At 36.9% G+C, this 14,022-nt stretch overlaps 1 pseudogene; it reads right to left on the bottom strand.

Annotated features, from left to right (window-relative positions):
- Positions 1-1,691: 1,691 nt before the first annotated feature.
- On the bottom strand, positions 1,692-13,643 carry LOC118837082 (annotated as a pseudogene).
- Between the last annotated feature and the right edge of the window lie 379 nt (positions 13,644-14,022).

Raw genomic sequence — 14,022 nt, 5'->3', positions numbered from 1 at the left:
AAGTTATTTATTATTTCAAGTAGTTTTTTACTTGATTCTCTAGGATTCTTTAAGTATATCATCATATCATCTGCAGTGAGTGATAACTTAGTTTCTTCTTTGCCTGTTTTAATTCTCCAGGTAGATGTGTAAGATGCTAAGTTTTATAGGAGATGCTAATCCATATATTTCCAAACCTTAGTTGTCATTGAACTTTCTTCCAGTGTATGAGATAAAATTCTCAGCTTTGAATCAATGACAAATTTGTTAAATATGCCAACTAAATCATTTTTTACTTTTATATTTAATCTGTATCATTAACACTTTCTCTATCACTTTAAGTTGAGATAATCAGAAAACAATAAATTAAGACCCAGTTTATAGCATTTGCTAATTTCTCAGTTGTGAATGACTAGCAGTTCAAAGTTGTCTCCAGCACACTCCCAAATATAGTGTAATACTACTGTGACATAAGAAATGATAAAAGGGATTGTTCCAGGGAAATCAGTACAAACTGAGGAAAAGTGAAATGAGCAGAATCAGGAAACACAATTTATGCAATTGACAATATGGTAAAGACAGGTGGCTTTGAAGGACTTTTAATAACTCTCATAAATGTAATGATCAACCAACACTCCAGAGGACCAATGAGGGGGAAGGCTATCCACCTCATGACAGAGATGTGGTAGACTAAAGATACAAAATGAGATGTACATTTTTGGACATTGCTGTTCTTTTTCTTGTGTATGCATTTTTGTTGGAAGGGTTCCCCCCACAATGGAGGTGTATAGTGAGAAGAGAAAACAAATACTCGTTAATTTAAAAAAATGAGAGGATTGAATTAGAAGATGTCTACAATCCCAGTCTTAAATCACCTTCGCTCCCTAGTTTTCTGGGGCTGAAAAGCACTACCTTTGAAATCAACTTTTTCTCTCAGTTCTCAATCTTTCACTTAAAAATCTTAGCTAGAAAGCTACTTAAGACAAAAAAGGTTTCCCTTATTTCTGCTGGGTTATAAAATGTATCTGAGTAAAGAGATAGCAATTATGTCAACAAAGAAATTAAGCAGAGTAAGCAGTAAACTTAAAATACGATTTGCTATGGTTATGCCGAAAATGCAGTTGGTAGTATTTTTTGGTAAGGAAAATAGATGATTAAAAACAATACACAGAAAGTGTAACATATCTTCCACTGAAACTAAGCAATAGTACAAGATATGTTTTTAGGAAAAAACGAGTAACAACAAATTAATTTACTTTTACATGGCAACTTTGATGGCAAAACAGGTTAGAATATTTCAGATATTTTTGGCTCTACCTTATATAAAACTGAAACTCATTTTCTTCTGAATCTTCCTGGAATAGAACTGCCTTAATCTGTATAAGTTAAAAACATGCCTTTCTTTTTTAGTTCATAATTTATTTTGTTAGTAAGTATGTAAATGATAATAACAGCATGTGTTCAGAAAAAGCCTTGTTCTATGGAAGAAGATTCATTTGAATTATCAAAAGGGTGTCCCATTGTACTGCCTCACTTTTCAGATGAAGAAACAAAGGTCAAGGCCTAAACATCTTTAATGGAAGGAAAGAAAGATACACAAATCCTGTTCTAATTCAAGCCTTTTTTTTTTTTGCTTCTCACTTTTTCTTCCTCTGTCACTTTTCATTGTCTTCCATCTTAGCTTACTTCCTCAGTATTAAGGGCTTCCCAGCTTATTTTTCTTTGCCTTCACTTTTTTTGAGAGCATATATATCAATTTTTGTTTCAGCAGAAGCTTTCTTAGATTTCATAACTGGTTTTTCTTTAGGTGAGATAAAAGCCTTGTTTTCTTCTGCTTGTCCTTTACTGACTGCTTCAGCTTGTTTAGCTTTTATTTGTTCCTTTTTTTTCTTGCTTCTTTTGACTTTCATTCAAAAAGGATTCCCCACTAGATAATTCTTTATCAATCCAACTTCCTGGCTATGGAGGTGGGAATGATGTATACTCTTTCTTAACAGTTTCTTTTTTTTCCTTTGGTTCCCTGTGTTTATTCAAATTTTTGTGTTTGAACGGTAGCAAAAATCTTTCCCAATTTTGTGATTCTAATTCAGCATCCTTTGAGAGTTCCCATTTAATCATCAAAGTTTTGATGCTGTAGATTGGATGAATTTTTTTATGATATCTGAAACTGCTTTTTACCTTCTTTTAAACCATTAAATGGTCCAAGAGCTGAAACAGCTGTTCCCCTGAACTATGAAGTAAGTTTGTTTCCAGTTTCAATGCCTTCAGAGTACATCCTTTAGGCCCAGTAAGCCATTATTTTCTTTTTACAAATCTTTCTTTGTTTCCTATTAAAGAACTGGTATCAGTGATGTCACCTGTAGTGTCATCCTCAGGAATTCATATTGCCTGTTCAAATGGGATACTTCTTGTTAAAAGCTTTATTAAGTCCCCGGCCCTCATGATGATATATAAGGATCAAAATTCTTCTTAGTTTTGCAAACAGTCATGCTACCTTCAATTAGGTCCAGTGCTGCATTTATGTGATGTTCATGCAAAGTTTTCTGCATCAAAGGGCAACATTCCTTCAGGTAGGCTTCTCCGTATTGTTGCAAAACTGCTTTCTTCTAACAGTCTTCTGGAGTTGTCCTCCTTTGTAAATGGGGGTTCTTTCTAACCGTAAGGAACTGTGAGTTCTGATTCTTCCACATTGTGGTTCCCTCACTTCTGGCTCCAAAACCCATTCACTGCTCTTGTGGACCCTCTCTGTCCAATTAAATTGTGGCTAAAACTGTTAAGCAGTGCAGCACCAGGCACAAATCCTTGGGATATTCTAATAGTGATTTCCTTCCAAGATGACCCTCCATCATTAATCATGTCTTTTTTTAAGTTCAGTCTTTCAGCCTGTTCTGAACAAAACTAATTGTATTTAGCATATATATATCATATATATATATATATATATATTATATACATACACACATATATGTATGCATATACATATACATATATACATATATATATATACACTCATATATGTCCATAAAAGTTACATGAGAGATTTTATTAAATGCTTCACTAAAATTTAAGTATGATATATTTACACAATTCCCTTTATTTTTTGGATCAACATTTCCTTTTTAGATTTCCCTAACCTTCCCTTTAATGCTGTGTCCTAGATTTTTGCCAAGCTTCGAAGCCAAGTTCAGCAACTCAGACTTTGCAAAGTCCCTTTTCATCTGGTCTTGAAAAACCAGAATATTTGCTTTTCTTCATTCCCACAGAATCTCTGCTTTTCTCCATGATATTTCAGTAATCACTTCCATTTTCTCAAGAATTCTATCTGCCAGTTCTTTTAATCCCCGAAAATGTAGTTTGCCTAGGTCAAGTAACTTCAACTCATTAATATAACAAAGCATTTTATTATTTATCTTTAAATTATTCTCAGTAGATTTGATGATGATGATGATTTTTTTTCTCCTTAAGAGGCAGTATGATGTAGTAGTCATAATACTTGGGTTCAGCTATTATAATCACTATTCATCTGAAATTTCATCATCATGCCTTTAATTCAGTTGTGGATACTCAGCACCTTCCAAACTCCCTCTGCCTCTTTTCCACTCTGATTACAAAGTTGGAGGGTAGAGTGCTAACCTTCTCCCAAAGCCAGTAGGGCAGGGATCTAGACTTTTCAGCTAACTACCTGCTTTACATTTTCAGCTCTGCTTGAACTCCATGACACATGATGCCTCCATGTCAGGTACCCTGCCCCCACTTTCCAGATTTCTTTTGTGCCTTGTATTCTCCCATTAGATTGTAAACTCCTTGAGGGCAAGGGCTATCTTTCTTTTTCTTATTTGTATTATTTGCGTATTCTTATTTGAATTCTTAGTAAATAGCACTGTGCCCAGCTCTTAATAAATGTTTGTTACATTGTTCCTTATTGAAACATACATTGTATTAAATCCTACCACTGGTGCTTACTGATTGTGTGATTGTGGGAATATCACTTCATTTTGCTCTGGGCTACTCTCTGACTGTAAGTGACAGAAATGGTACTGACATAGACTGGAAAAAGAAGTTCCTCACCAGGGGCTCATTATACCAATGAAATAACAGGTCCAATCTCCATCTCTATCTATATTTTCCCTGACTACTTCATAAGATTTTGTGACATTCAAATAAAAGCCTATGTACTGAGGATAATAGATTCACAGCTATAGGGATGGACATCACCTGAGAGGTGGTAAGGTTATCTAACCTAAACTCTTCAATTTATAAATGAGGAAATTGAGACCTAGTTTTGTTGTGATGTGCCCCAAATTATTCAGATAGTAATTGGCAGAGAGTACAAGTATTCTCCAAAGGCAGTGATCTTCGCATTTTACTAGTAGTACTGTGTAATTGGAAGGCATTGCATAAATATAACGAGAAATTAGCTTATAGGCACTGACCTAAGGCAGTAGTGCAATGGATGGTGTGAGATTTGGAACCAAAAGGACCCGAGTTTAAATCCTGCCTCAGACACTTACTAGCTGGGTGAATTTGTGCAAGTTAGTTTACCTTTCTGCGACTGTTTGTCATCTTATATTTAGGATTATAATAGTACCAATATCAGAAGATCCTCGCAGGATTGGGAGGATCAAATGAGTTAAACATATAAACAGTACTATGAACCTTAAATGATGTAAAATGTTATTATTATTATAAAACTGAGAGGCATCACTATATAATGGTTCAATATCTTCCTTGAAGTATGAACAACATGGCCTCAAGACCTCTGAAACATCATGCATTTATGATCCTGTAAAAGTCACTTAATCTTTCCACACCCCAAGCATAAGTTGCAGAATTGTTGCAGATCTGTTTTGAAAGATGGTGGTGTGTTAAGACCTAATAGAACTCATGTAAAGCTCTAAAAATTCACCAGAAAGGAAAATATAAAAGAAACCAAAGATAATTGTTTATAAATTTTTCCCTCCTGTCCAGGCCTGCAAAAAAAGGTTCAATAATCTTGTGGAAGCAGGGAACAGAAATGATGCACAACAGTTGGAAAGGGAAATAGAAATCAGCCCAATCCTATGTATGGAGATGGTGATAGAATAGTGCCCAGCAAAGGGGAGCCAGGGCCCCCATCTGTAGGACACAGGGCCAGACCAGGATCAGTTTAGTCTATGCCTGACCAAGCATCTAGGCATTCTAGGCTAGAACCACAGAAGGAGATAAGGCCAGACGAGTACTGCCAAAGGTAGGGAAAGTCTTAGCCACTAAGCTCAGTATAAATCAAGGCTTGTCCACACTAGCCAGCAGGACAAGATCAGACTTAGGCCTAATCACAAACCCCTGATCTGGAAATGGAATCTAGAGATATCAGTAAACAAAAGAAAATGCTGAACACAATGAAGAAAGGCCTTTGACAGAGAGAAGTGCAAAGGGTAAACCAAGAAAAGAGATTAATTCTATTATAAGTCTAAGTAGATCCTTAGGGAAAATAATGTTCAGGCCACGAAGACTGTAAGAGTATCTGTAAGAAATGAAACAAAATAAAGAATTAGATATCTAGGGAAGAAAGGATTAATACAATAGAATAAGAATTAATACAATGGAACAGACAGTAGTAAATTTTATACATGAATTGAACATCCTGAAAATTAGAATAATCCAAAGAGAAAATAAGGAGGCAACTATGTAACTGAGTAAATAGAGTGTTGGACCTGGAGTTAGGAAGAGCTGAGTTCAAATCTGGCTCCAGACATTTACTAGCTCTGTGAGCCTGTACAAGTCACTTAACTTCTGTATGCCTTAATCTGCTGGAGGAGAAAATAGGAAACCACTCCAGTATCTTTGCCAAGAAAATTACATGGACAATGTGGTCCATGGGGTCACAAAGAGTGGGACACAACTGAACAACAAAAGCAACAAAGAGAAAGCAATGGTTCAATATACAACAAGAAATATTACAACAAAAGTTTTTAAAAATGAAACAAACAACTCACTTAGAAAACAGATCAAGAAGAGAGAATTTAAGACTAATGAAAATCATGACAAAAAATAGGCAGTAGTCATTCCAGGCCTTGTCTTTGGTCAGTTTTTTTTTTCTTCCTTGGCTTTATATTAGGGGAAAAGGGTGTAAGGGGAGAGGTTTCAGGCTCTTTACCTCTGAGGCCAACATATGAATATGGATCATCTGTTCTTTGCCTAAGACCTTGTGAACTTATGCAGATCAGGAAACTGAGCCACCAAGAAGTATGGAAACAGAATCCACACAGAGTTTTGCAGCCAGGAAGTCCAGAACTGAAACTGAGCAATGACCTATTGTACCCAGCCCAGTGTTGCCTGAGATGTAGAATCATCCAATGGCTATGCCACTGTTGGATGTGAAATTGTTGGTCGTGTGTGTGTGCATGTGTGTGTGTGTGTGTGTGTGTGTGTGTATTTGGGGTTTGACAGCCAAACACCCCATCATATACAGAAACTCGATTTTTCTGCTTCTACTGTCCTCAAGGATTGAGATGGCATGGGGTCATGTTTGTTCACATGTGTTGGGAAGAACTATTCGTACTTCTTTACCTTCAAAAATATGTATTAATGTAATAAAATAGAAGGAAAATATTAAAATAAATAAAATTACCTTCAAATTAAATATCACCTTGTAAAAGCAAAAGATTCTTAATTGGTTAAATGGACCAATAGTTACTGACAGCTAGCACTGGGGTTGGGGTGGAGAAACACACCAGGATGGGGTCTCAAGCCACTAGCATTATACACAAAATAAACAAATAAATAAAGCCACCATCAATCCCTCAAGACTACAAAAAAGCTGAGGAGAAGTAGGTAGCTGGCCTTGCTCCAGGAGAGTCAACACTACACAGAGAAAAATGAAAAAAAAAATTATATGAACTGATGCAAAGTGAAGTGAGCATAATGAGGGGAACAATTTATAAAAAAAAAATTATAAAGAAAATCAACTTTGAAGGACTTGTAAACTATGATCAATGAAAAATTCAGCTATGACTTCCAGGGGACTGATGATAATAATTTTTGAACAAGGGTTAAACATGTGTGTGTGTGTGTGTGTGTCTATGTGTGTGTGTGATTGCCCATGCAAAAGGACCCAGACATATAACTGAACTTTATTTTTCATTTAATTTCTACTGTAGCTGGGCATGGGAAATCCTTCAATTTTATATTGCATACCATAATATTTTTTCCTATTCTCGGTCAATCACAAGTGCAACACTGGAATCCTTCAGAGTTTATTTTTCTTGTCTGTTGAATTCTACTGATCTACCCTGCACAGCAAAATAGCTTTTTTTCAAATACAGAACAAGAGAATCATTGCATTTTTTAATCTGCCAAGTACCTTGTAGATAGATCATCTGGTCCAATACCCCATTTTCTAGATGGTGAGACAAAGGTAAATGGAAGGTCAATGACTTATCAAAGGTAAAAAATGCTATTGAGTGATATCTAGAGTAGAAACAGCACTCAGGCCAAGTTTTCTGACTCTCATTCTAGCATTCTTTCTGCTTTACTTAAATTTTCAACTGCAAAGTCTTCCCTCTTGCCTTTAGATATCAGCTGGTAGTTATGGGCCTATAAATCCTGATATCCCCTATGTGCATGAAAAGTTTGTTAAGTTATTATAAACCACCGATATCTATGTCAGGTAGAGTAAATGATCATTGAGATAATTTGGATGAATTTCACAAACATATACAACAGTTATTTTGCATCTTTTCTCCAGGGAATTATTTTGTCATATAATTAATCAGCTATGAAGATATACAAGAACTGTTCAATACACTTTAGTTTGTGAAAGTCCCTTAACCTACTGCTGGCTGACAACTTCCTGAACACTTCTCCCCCAGTTTTGCAGTTGATCCTAGGTCAAAAATTTCCTGTCCTAGCAAATCATTCAGTGGACTCCCACATCTAAGAGTTGATGGCCCATGTGTTTTCTTGCCTTCTGGTACAATTTTTTTTTCTGTTTAAACTCATTATTAAACAGAATAGCTCAGAATGGCAGTTGTATCAAATTTGCAATTTACACCTTTAGCAAAGGATTTAGTGCAACAATACTGTTTTTTCACATTTTTTTCACTTTCAATTCTTCATTCAAATTCATGGCTCCACTTTGTTTTGAGCTTGACAATCTGGAGGAGTTTGGGGACTGCACTTAAAAACAATATCTATTTTTCCTGCTGTTGACAGTTGTATTTCCAAAATGGTGCAACACTCAGAGTTGGAAGAGAGCTTAATGGTCGTGTTACCCAGCCCCCTCACTTTACACATAAGGAAACTGAGATTCATAAAGATGACAAAACCTGCTGAGAATACTCAAATGGTGACATGACAGCAATTAGAATCCATGTCATCCCCCTGCCATGTTCTTTTCTTTCTACCAATCAACAAGTATTGATCAGTTATGCTGATTTTTCCATCTTCTTAAAAAAGACTATTTTATATGGGATGTTTCTCTGGTAAGGGAAGGGAGAGGGCTACCAAGAGAACTTAGCAATATAAACAGAGTTCTCAAAAGAAGAATTGAAAAATGTAATGACTTAGAGTAGTCTTTCCTTAAAAGCTATAAGACACTCCTTAAGACTTGATTGGTCTGTAAACTAAAGATTTAGACTGTTGACTGTTGTCTAAGTAGAAAGGAGCCATGAGGTCAAAGTATGCTAGGAAGTTTGGCCGATAGGCCATGATGGGTATAATAGGCAAACTCAATTATTTGAGTCAACTCAGGTGTCTTCCAAGCCTGTCTTTGTTAAATATCCTTCACCTGTTATGATTAAGGATGTGTCTTCATTAACTATTGACTGACTTATGAGTTTCTCATTTCACTGTAATAACAAATCTAAACTACTGTGGGGCTAGTATATACACATATATGTCGTTAGTTCTTTGTTCTCAAAGAGGATCAACGACATCAGGAGGGTGATGTCTTGACTTGCAATACGTATATATATATATATATATATATATATATATATATATATGTGTGTGTGTGTGTGTGTATTCTGTATATATAATATGTATAAATTATATAATACACTGCTGTATGACCCCCTCCATTCCCACCCAAAACTACAAGAGGAAGAAACAGCATTCTTATTCATTGGTCACAGCTTCAAAGCTCAGAGCTTTCCCTTAAAAGGGTACCTGTAGCCATAAGATGATCTGGAGGCCCAGGGGACTATAATGGAAAGAGGAAACTTCTGTGCATCTGCTGTTAAGGGGCAGAGTATGTGATGGTTAGGATATGAAAGGCCAACAGAAGGGAGGTTGGCAGTTCATCTATAAGAGGGAGAGAGAAATTTGGCAGTTTGGGGGTATAATGGGTGAAGGATGGACATGATTAGGTTGGAGATAAGCCTCACAAATGGCTATTACAAGGAAGGTAGGCGTTAACTGGTTTTCTCACCCTGATTTGTTTTTTATACACCACTTGAAATCATATCATACAACTCCCCATACTATGTCCTCCCAGGAGACTCCAAACTTTGGATGCCATTGGTTTAAGGCATTGAAATGGTTAAGTGACTTGATCATGATTAAATATCTATTATAACGTGTGCCTTTATTTCTATCGCATGTACAGGGCCTAGGATCAAATAAGAAAGGCTTGTTTAGTGACAGAGATTTTCAGAGGCAGAGCTTAAGCCCAAGATTTTCTGAGTGTAAGGCCAACCCTCTATAATTTATGGCATGCTGCCTCTCACTGAATGTAATTCATAGAGAAAAAAATTATCAGTGTCACAATCTGCTTTTTATGGTGTCTTCTACGCCTTAATGTCTATGGCATTCAGATTCTATAATTCTAGAAAAGGTAGGAAAATGGTTGAAAACACAATGGGGCTCTTATAATACATTGCCCTTCCTATTCAGAACTAATGATTTATACCTCAAAAGTAAAATTGAGATATTAATACATACGCTACTTGCCTAACAGGATCCAATGAGATCATACATATAAAGAAGTCTTTGTTTAAAGTAAGGTATTACACACACCTAAGTGATGATGATAATGATGATGATGGTGAGGATGATTAATTACCTGTGAAATGTATGGTTGCAATAGCCTTTCCCTAATTGATCTCTAGTTTCTGCCCCCTCCATTCCATGCCACCCCCAAAAATTAGGTAGCTAGGGGCTATCCCCAACATGTAGTATGTGTGTGTCATTGTGTGGCTTGAAGAGAGTCAGAATAGATATCTCTAGTCTCTTCTCCCTCTGTCCTGCTCCAAGGGAGAAGTTAATTCCTACCAGGAAAGGAAGGAAGAATTTGGGGCCAGAAGCTTGGCCACTCTGCCTTCCCTCAGAGAGAAGGCATGCCAGAATAGAATGATACCTATAAGCTCCCTTAACCATCATTAGTCTAGGGAATGTGATTTTTAAAGTTCAAACTAAACTTCTGATCTCTGTTTATTAAAGGAGTAAGGGAGACCCCAAGCTTTATATCCTAGGCTCGATGCCCTTCCCAGCAAATACCAGTTCAACAATGAGTACATATAACAATCAGCAAACACATTTATCCAAGCAGATAGCAAAACAGAAATCAGAGAAAGTATAAATGGGAGAATATACACTTACCAAAACAGAGTGAAGGAACTCTCCCACTGTGAGTAAGGTAACTCAGTTCAACCTAGAAAAAGAGTCTTAGGTCTCACCTGGGGGAAGTTGCCCAAAGTCTTTAATGTAGCAATTGGGATTAGGATACAGTAGTATTGGGATAAGGATATGATGGAGACTGCCAGCTCCTCTTCTGTCATATTCTTCCCAGAGTCATATTTCCTCCATCAGCTTTCAGCTAGGAGAACCCAGTTACTTTATGAGTCTTTGAGAAGAGACTGAAGAGACACAAAGAATGTCTGAAGAGAGCAGAGCTCACATTTCTCCATTTCTCTCTATCTCTGCTGCACCAATAAGGAGACACTTCTATGCTGATGGGATTTGTTACTTTATCTACAATTATATTGATAATTCAGGTTGAAAACCTCCAAAAGCTCAAAGAAGTAGCAAGGTCAAAATACATGCATGTATATGCATACAGGGGTGTGCTACAGCAAGATTGGAAAGGCTAGTAAGGGCTGCTTGTTCAATTTTCAATGTGAGCATTTATACCTTGGAAATGAAGGAACCAGCTGCAAATTAGGTTTGAATTTATCATTTTGTTGGTTATCTACACTTGAGAGTATATTGGAAAAAATGTTAGCGGTACAGTTTAGTTTATTAGTACATTAGTACAGATATTAATACATTAGTTTATTAGTACAGATAAATTTATTTATAGCCTATCTCCAGTCTTTTTTTTTGAGATTTAAATAATAAACATTTACCAGAACACCTTTCCATTTATACATACATAACAAATACAGGAGTAAAAATTTACTAAATAAATGGAGAAATGTAGGAATAGCATTTTGGAAAAGGGATGGATGGGGAGCCAAGAATCTTAGTTCTCACCTTGGTTCTGGGAATGATTTCCTTTGTGGTCTCAGAAAAGTCTACTTCTTTGGGAATCAATTTATTCATTTGGAAAATGAGCAAGATGAAGATGAAGTTTAATATCCATTTGTAACACCAATGCAGTACCCACAGCAGCTGCTATGAATATGCATAGGCATTTCCAGGGTTGGTTCACAAAATACAAAAAATTCTCTTCCTCCAAGACAAAACCAAAATATTTAATTGGAACATTACTATTAGAATACCAGAAGGCAACATTTGGCAAGGTACTCATCAGCAATCCAGGGAGCACCAACATCTCAAGCATTCTTTAAGTTCCCCTAAGCAAGCAAGGTCCTCTAGGCAAGTTCCTCCCTCAGCCTGTTTCTCCTGCCAAGCAGTGCAATATATACTAATTCCAATCAATGATGTAGTACTTGATTGGCTTAGTTCTGAGAAGTTTGGAAATCAGCACTTAATTGAAAAGGTGTGGAAATACTTCTAGATTAAAAATTGTATGATTCCCCTTTTTGATGTTCAAATTATGGGGGTGGATGGGAAATTGAGTATCTTCTTTAATATATGTATAATACAAGTTGTATAGGTGAACAAATGCGTTATGATTATATAGACTCAAAAACTTATATGAAAGTTTTTAAAGAAGAATTGATAAATATTAAATAACATTGAATTTTGGAGACAACAGGAAGCCACTAGAGTTTATGGAGTGACAAAATGAGATGGTCAAGCCTGTGCTTCAGGAAATCTACTTTGGCCACTATATAGGGGAGGGGTTGGTGAGGGGAGAGAATTGAGGAGGAGAGAATTATTGAGAGTTTAGAGATTATTGCGATAGTTGAAGAGAGAAACTGACCACCATGTGTGCACTGGCCCTCTGCGAGTTCTCCATAAAATAGTCTTTTGGGGAAGCATACATTTGGCTTTTGAACAATGTAGCCAGTCCTTCACAGTTGTGCTCTCTGCAGTGGAGTTTGAGTGGTTGGCCATTTAGTTTGAGAAAGGACCTCAGTGTCTGGTATCTTATCCTGCCAGGTGATCTTTAGAATCTTCCTAAGATAATTCAAATGGAATCAATTCAATTTCCTGGCATGGCGCTGGTAGACTGTCCAGGTTTCACAGGCATAAAACAATGAAGTCAGTGTAATTGCTCCATAGACCTTCAGTTTGGTAGTCAGTCTAATTCCTCTTCTTTCCCACACTTTCTTTGGGGTCTTGCAAATACTGAGCTAGCTCCGGCAATGCATGTGACAACCTTAATAGAGAAGTTTTGAAGAGGGGTGGGTTGGGATTGTGATAATATAATGGTATCTGCTTTGATGGGGTATATGAGGTGTTCACAGAGGATCAGCACCTCTGCTGTGAGGGCTTGCTGAGCCCTTTCCATCCACCTTTGGTGTCTACCTGCCACCCAACCCACACCTGTGGCTCTAAGAAACTGTAGCATGTACAGCAACCACACTCTGGTAAAAATGTCTCAGCAGATGAGCTAAATCAGGTTGAGGGTAACAACATGTCTCAAACTCACCAGTGAGCTAGGGGGATGTCTCCCCTAAGCAAATGAAGATGGGCAGATGAGAACAATTTGTTCCAGTGGCCACAAAGGTGGCTAAAGCAGGCACTGTGAAACACTTAGGGCTTAGTCAGACTTCAAAGACAGCAAGGTTATCTCCTGCATCCCAGGCCATTGCCAGTTACCTTGACTTCTGTCTTGACATTGGTTTCTATTGATTCTGGAAGAGAGAGAGTGAGGCTAATCACCCTATGATATCATTGATCCTCTTCAAAAAATGAAAGATGAACAATGAATAACAAAGCAGCAGATATGAGGATTTAAGTAGTACAGAGGTGTCAAACATCACCAGCAGCCCCACTTCTGTGAGAACAAAATTAAAATGTAATTGGAAAATATTTAACAAAACAAACAAAAATACAAAAGAATATAGATAATGCTAATCTATGGTTTTCTAAGTCAATAGGTAGCCCAGCAGTATTCCTTAGTGGTTTCCATTTCCATCTGAGTTTGACCCCAGAGCTGTAGTGGATGTGGAATCAAGGAGATCTACATTTGCAGCCTATCTAAGACATTGCCAAGCTGTATGACCCTGAACAAGTCATTCCATCAATTTGCTCCTTTGTTTCCTCATCTGTAAAATGAATGGGTTTGAAAAGTGACCTCTGAGGCACTTACCATTTCCAAATCTATAATGCATTGTTCCTGTATGGGAAATACTTTTGAAAGCTCTGGGAAGTACCATTCTCCACTCATCAACCATTTTATGGGAGTTTACTACATAATCATATGCTAGAACGATTAGCATCCAACAGTTAACCATGATATTAGGCTTGGCTACTTTATCTTAATCTTGACAATTTGAAAGAGTTTAAACTGCTCTTTAGAAATGCTTATTCTGATGAAACCTGGGGACTTTTGGCTTACTGACACAATGTGTTGCCTTAATTTTAATTTATTCAGACTCTGAAAAGAATTTGGCAAGCTGTGATGAAATGGCCCTTCCCTCACTGTTGGTGCGAACTATAATGGCATTAGCACCATGTATAGTAAGTAGCAATGGATAAACACTTTTCTGG

Source organism: Trichosurus vulpecula, chromosome 1 (genome assembly GCF_011100635.1).
Source record: "Trichosurus vulpecula isolate mTriVul1 chromosome 1, mTriVul1.pri, whole genome shotgun sequence".
Lineage (NCBI taxonomy): Eukaryota > Metazoa > Chordata > Mammalia > Diprotodontia > Phalangeridae > Trichosurus > Trichosurus vulpecula.
The sequence above is the reverse complement of the archived record's forward strand: the minus strand, read 5'-3'. Positions and strand labels throughout refer to the sequence as shown.